The sequence below is a fragment of the Dendrobates tinctorius genome, unplaced genomic scaffold, assembly GCF_039654945.1.
Source record: "Dendrobates tinctorius isolate UK_male_01 unplaced genomic scaffold, ASM3965494v1 ptg000070l, whole genome shotgun sequence".
In the NCBI taxonomy this organism is placed as follows: domain Eukaryota; kingdom Metazoa; phylum Chordata; class Amphibia; order Anura; family Dendrobatidae; genus Dendrobates; species Dendrobates tinctorius.
The window spans coordinates 11,219,303-11,226,417 of NW_027361738.1; positions in this window are offsets into that span (position 1 = coordinate 11,219,303).

Here is a 7,115-nt window from a genome sequence, read left to right on the forward strand (position 1 = left end):
AACGCGGCGATACCTAATATGTGTATGTGGGGTTTTTTTTACTGTTTTAATTGGGGCGAAAGGGGGGTGATTTGAACTTTTATTTTTTTTTTATTTTTAAGCATTTTTTTTTTTTTTTTTTTTTTTTTACTTTTGGCATGCTTCAATAGCCTCCATAGGAGACTTGAAGCATACACAACCCCATCAGCTCTGCTACATATGGACGATGAGCAGATCGCCCATATGTAGCAGATTTACGACTGTGCTTTGAGCGCTGACCACCAGGCAGGTGCTCAGAGCCATCTGCCTGGAACAACCATAGAGGTCTCAGACCTGTGGTTGTCAAGGCAACGTGATGGGGGTCAGCGATGAGCTCACTTCCGGCCCGGCGGCCGGAAGTGCTATTTAAATGCCCGCTGTCAGCTTTGACAGTGGGATTTAACTAGTTAATAGGCATGGACGGACGGCGATTCCGCTCGCGCCTACTGCGGGCACATGTCAGCTGTTCATAACAGCTGATATGTCGCAGCTTTGAGGTGGGCTCACCGCCGGAGCCCACCTCAAAGCGTGGAGACCTTACCGATGACGTACTATTACTTCATTGGTAAGGAAGGGGTTAAACTGCCACGGTTTGCTCTGTAGTGTTTTGTGTAGGTGGATAGACTGCTCGTGGACATTGCTTCCTTCTCTGTTATTGTGGATTTAATTTCACACATTTTTGTAAGCACTGTGTTGGGTAAAAAAAGAAAGTGCCGCAAAAAGTTTTCTTTACGGCGCCGTCCCCACGCTCAGGAAGAGCAGCGTTTTGGACGCAGAGTATTTTCGCTGCGTTCTCATTACCGCACTTGTTCGCCAGCACATGCGGATCCACCATATGTAATGACGTGCGATCGGCAGCGGAGACCAGCGCCTCAGCTGGACAGATATCTGTCTGGGATGATTTAGCGACTCCTGCTTTGAGCAGGGGGTTGGACCAGATGGCTCAGGAGGTCCCTTCCAACTCTACCATTCTATGATAATGGTCATGCTGCGGCTCGTAACCCCGCACCGCGGGAGAGTACACGCAGCGTCACATAGAGGCACAGTGTGCATTTCTAGAAATCCCATCCACTGTGCTTGCACTGTACAACCCAGCGTGGGTGAGCTGTGTCCATAACGCTGATATTCCGGACAATGGGCACGCAGCCTAACAAGAGTAATGTGTGACCCTGCCATTAAATAAGCGCTCCTCCTCCTCCTCACATCAAAGTTTGTATCCTCTTGTTGTATTGCAGTCATCACATTATATAGCACTGTGTACGTACAATTGCTTATTTTGCCTTTCTACCCAGATAATTCTCATTTCTCTGCAGTCTGCCCCCTGAGGAACCCACACAAAATGCGAGAGTCAGGGCTGCAGACATTTCATACAGGGACATATTCTCACATGGGTGAGCAATGTTAATATTTTGCTGTTTGTTTTAATTACGGTAGTTACTGTGTGTGTCCGCAGACTTATCAATCCCCCCAGACCACGCACTATGACCTGTTGAGATTCGCCGGTTTCTGACCCGGGATCGGAGGGTGTGTATGTGTTAGGCCTCGTTCACACATTCAGTATTTGGTCAGTATTTTACCTCAGTATTTGTAAGACAAAACCAGGAGTGGGTGATAAATACAGAAGTGGTGAGGTGTTTCTATTATACTTTTCCTCTGATTGTTCCACTCCTGGTTTTGGCTTACAAATACTGAGGTAAAATACTGACCAAATACTGAACGTGCAAACGTGACCTTATACATACGACCAGAGCCATCTAATGAGTGTGGCCTTGCTTTCTTACACTTGTATAGAGCGGTGCCGCTCCTAGTCTAGTGACACGTCCGGTCAGTGGTTACAGCCGACTAGAGGATGCAGCCTGGCTGAGTACAATTGTATGGACTGAGGCCGTGCCCACTGCCCAGGAGTATGTATAACTCATACATACCCTCAGTTCCCAGGTCTGAAGCCAGTGAAGCCCCGCAGAACACAATGTGCGCGCTGGAGGGATTCATAAGTCTGTCTACAGAGTGACTGCACTTCTTGATTTGAATCGGATAAACCCTTTAACATGTTTTTTTGGAGGCACAATTGCACTTTTTACATTCTACCTCATGGTCCTACTTAGCAGTATTTACAACCCCTGGCAAAAATTATGGAATCACCGGCCTTAGAGGATGTTCATTCAGTTGTTTAATTTTATAGAAAAAAAGCAGACCACAGACATGGCACAAAACTAAAGTCATTTCAAATGACAACTTTCTGGCTTTAAGAAACACTAAGGCTGTGTGCCCACGTTGCGTTTTTAAGCGTTTCCGCAGCGCTTTTAGACAAGCATTTCTGCTGCGGAAACGCTTAGGCCTCTTTCACACTTCCGTTTTTGACCATCAGTCAAAATCCGCCAGTTTTTGCAAAAAACGGATCCACCATTTTTTTTGGCGGATCCGTTTTTTTCCCCATTGAGTTGCATTACCGGCGGATCTTGACGGATGGCCATCCGTTGGATCCATTTTTTTGCGGAACCGCCAAAATGTTTGCGTCCGCCAGCATGCCTGGACGGAGCCTGCAACGTTTTTTTGGCTGTAGGATCCAAATTTTTCAGAGCGCATGCCCGGAGAAAGGAAGTCAGCCGGAGATTTAACCCTGAAATCCTTTCAGGCGGTGGCAGAAAAAATTTTCTCTCTCTCTAAATCCTCCCCCCCCACCCCTTCCCGGACTGCGTGCGGTTCCTTTAAAATTCTGCATTCAACAGATCCGTCAAAAAAACGGTCCGGTGGTATCCGTTTCCATCAGTTACAAACGGATCCGCTTTCCGCCATTTTGGCGGATTTTAACTGACAAGAAAAACGGAAGTGTGAAAGAGGCCTTAAGAAAAGCATCTAATGTAATAGAATGGAAAACGCACATGTTGTGCTAATGGTGCGTTTTTTTCCGCTGCGGAAACGCTTACCGGAAAAAAACGCAGCATGTTGATTAATTGTGCGGAATCGCATGCGATTCGGCATACATACACTGTAATTGCAAAAACGCATAGGAAAACGCATGTCAAAACGCTTGACAATCGCGTCAAAAACGCGTGTCAAAAAGCGCATGCGTTTTCCCTGGCAAGGGCATGCGTTTCTGCTCAGGAAAAAAATGCTTGAATAACGCTACGTGGGCACATAGCCTAAAAGAAATCAAGAACAAAAAATGTGGTAGTCAGTAATGGTTACTTTTTTGAACCAAGCATAGGGGAAATTATGGAGTCACTTAATTCTGAGGGAAAAAATTATGGAATCACCCTGTAAATTTTCATTCCCAAAACTAACACCTGCATCAAATTAGATCTGCTCATTAGTCTGCATCTAAAAAGGAGTGATCACACCTTGGAGAGCTGTTGCAGTAAGTGGACTGACATGAATCATGGCTCCAACACAAGAGATGTCAATTGAAACAAAGGAGGATTATCAAACTCTTAAAAGAAGGTAAATCATCATGCAATGTTGCAAAAGATGTTGGTTGTTCACAACTGTGTCTAAAATATCTGGACCAAATACAAACAACATGAGAAGGTTGTTAAAGGCAAACATACTGGTAGACCAAGGAAGACATCAAAGCGTCAAGCCTGGAAACTTACCGCCTAAAGGAAATGGGATTTACATATAGAAAAGCTAAACGAAAGCCATCATTAACACCTAAACAGAAAAAAAGGTTACAATGGGCTAAGGAAAAGCAATCGCGGACTGTGGATGACTGGATGAAAGTCATATTCAGTGATGAACCGCGAATCTGCATAGGGCAAGGTGATGATTCTGGAACTTTTGTTTGGTGCCGTTCCAATGGGATTTATAAAGATGACTGCCTGAAGAGAACATGCAAATTTCCACAGTCATTGATGATATGGGGCTGCATGTCAGGTAAAGGCACTGGGGAGATGGCTATCATTACATCTTCAATAAATGCACAAGTTTATGTTGATATTTTGGACACTTTTCTTATCCCATCAATTGAAAGGATGTTTGGGGATGATAATGCATCCTGCCACAGAGCAAAAACTGTGAAAACATTCCTTGAAAAAAGACACAGAAGGTCAATGTCATGGCCTGCAAATAGTCCGGATCTCAATCCAATTGAAAATCTTTGGTGGAAGTTGAAGAAAATGGTCCATGACCAGGCTCCAACCTGCAAAGCTGATCTGGCAACAGCCATCAGAGAAAGTTGGAGCCAGATTGATGAAGAGTAGTGTTAGACACTCATTAAGTCCATGCCTCAGAGACTGCAAGCTGTTATAAAAGCCAGAGGTGGTGCAACAAAATACTAGTGATGTGTTGGAGTGTTTTTTTGTTTGCTTTTCATGATTCCATAATTTTTTCCCCTCGGGATTGAGTGATTCCATAATTTTTCCCCTATGCTTGGTTAAAAAAAAGTAATCATTACTGGACTGCCACATTTTTTGTTCTTGATTTCTTTTAGTGTTTCTTAAAGCCAGAAAGTTGCTATTTGAATTGACTTTAGTTTTGTGCCATGTCTGCGATCTGCTTTCTTTCTACAAAATAAAACAACTGAATGATCATCCTCCAAAGCCAGTGATTCCATCATTTTTGCCAGGGGTTGTATTATTGCCACCACAATACTATTACCGCCCGAGTTGTATGCGGTTTTCTGCTTTATGATCCATCACTGTTGACCTCTATTTACTCTCATTACTTTTTTTTTATACATTTTATATTTTTATTGTGTCTGGTTTTCCAAGAGATCATAGAAGTCCAGACTAAGGGTGTGTGCATAACGCTGCGGATTCTGCTGCGGAATTTTCCATGCGGATTTTGCAAAATCCGCAGGTCTTGACCTGCGGTTTATCTGCGGATTAGCCTGCGGTTTGACACCTGGACAATGGAGTAGGTGTAAAACCGCTGCGGAATCCGCACAAAGAAGTGACATGCTGCGGTTTTGAAACCGCAGCAAATCCACACGGAAAATTCCGGACCGTGTGCACTGCGGTTTTTGTTTTCTATTGATATTAATGGTACTGTTCAACGCAGCAGAAACTGCTGCGGATCCGCAGGACCAAATCCGCTGCGGCTCCGCAGCAGAATCAGCAGCGTGTGCACACACCCTAAACGTTTCCTCCGCTTCTCAGACAAGCACAGGACTGGGTATAATCTATGGGGTTTTCTTTCACTCCTTGAAATGCCGGCAGCACACATGCGAGAAACTCGGACAAGTCTCGCATCTTAACCCCTTTACCCCCAAGGGTGGTTTGCATGTTAATGACCGGGCCAATTCTTACAATTCTGACCACTGTCCTTTATGAGGTAATAACTCTGGAACGCTTCCATGGATCTTGGCGATTCTGACATTGTTTTTCTTGTGACATATTATACTTCATGTTAGTGGTAAAATTTCATTGATATAGCTTTCGTTTATTTGTGAAAAAAAACTAAAATTTGGCGAAAATTTCGCAGTTTTCCAACTTTGAATTTTCATGCCCTTAAATCACAGAGATATGTCATACAAAATACTTAATAAGTAACATTTCCCACGTTTACTTTACATCAGCACAATTTTGGAACCAAATTTTTTTTTTTGTTAGGAAGTTATAAGGGTTAAAAATTGACCAGCGATTTCTCATTTTTACAACACCATTTTTTTTTAGGGACCACATCACATTTGAAGTCACTTTAGCGGCCCTTTTGGGAGGGATGCGTTTACACCGTTCCGCGTGTGGTAAAATTGATAAAGCAGTTTTATTCTTCGGATCTGTACGATGATAGCGATACCTCATTTATATCATTTTTTTATGTTTTGGCGCTTTTATACAATAAAAACAATTTTATATAAAAAATAATTTTTGCATCGCTTTATTCTGTGAGCTATAACTTTTATTTTTTCGCTGATGACACTATATGGTGGCTTATTTTTTGTGGGATAAGATGACATTTTCAGCGGTACCATGTTCATTTATATCCGTATTTTTGATTGCGTGTTATTGCGCTTTTTGTTCGGCGGTATGATGATAAAGCATTGTTTTTTGCCTTGTTTTTTTTTTAAGGAGTTCACTAAAGGGATTAACTAGTGGGACAGTTTTATAGGACGGGTCGTTACAGACGCGGCGATACTAAATATGTGTACTTTTATTGTTTTGGTTTTTTATTTACAAAAAAAAGAATTTATTAGGGAATATTTTTTTTTATTGGGAGATTACTATATAATGTCAGATCGCTGATCTGACACTTTGCAATGCACTGTGTCAGATCAGCGATCTGACAGGCACTGCAGGTGGCTTCTCAGCGCCTGCTCTCAGCAGGCACTTAGAAGCCACCTCCCTGCAGGACCCCAAAGTCATCTTGGATCCTGGGGCATGCAGGGAGGATGCCCTCAGAACAATGCCAGCACATTGTGTTGTTCCGTGGGTCTCAGGGAAGCACGCAGGGAGCCCCCTCCCTGCATGATTCTTCCCTATGCCCGCGGTACACTGCGATCATGTTTGATCGCAGTGTGCCAGGGGTTAATGTGCCGGGAGCGGTCCATGACCGCTCCTGGCATATAGTGCCGGGTGGTGTCAGCTGTGATAATCAGCTGACACCCGGCCGCGATCAGCTGAGCTCCCCCCGTGAGCGCAGATCGCTATGACGTACTATCCCGTCCATGGGCATTAAGGCCCAGGGCACATGGACGGGATAGTACGTCATATGTCAGGAAGGGGTTAATACCTGGCACTGCCGCCGGCACTCGTATTTCTATGCAGCCGCACGCTCTGCTCCTGAGTGCCGGTGGCAGTGCCGGGTATTAAGATGCGAGACTCGTCTGAGTTTCTTGCATGTGTGATCCCGGCCTAAAACAGAAAGATTCTCAGACTGATGGAAAAACAAATATCAGAGGATGGTGAGGGATGGAAGGGGGAAAAAAACTAGAACGGTCATTTTTGCATAATGACCGATATTTACATAAATCGTGAAAGCCCATCAGACTTCTGTAGACAGGAATCACTGTCTCCAACCATCGCACAGCCGCTTTATCCCCTCCCTTAATGATCAAGACCAATTTTATTTTTTCCCACCTTTCCTCAGAGCCCTAAGTTTATTTTATTCAGTCTCACATGACAGCACCACGAGAGAGGGCATCTGCCCTTCAGGGACAG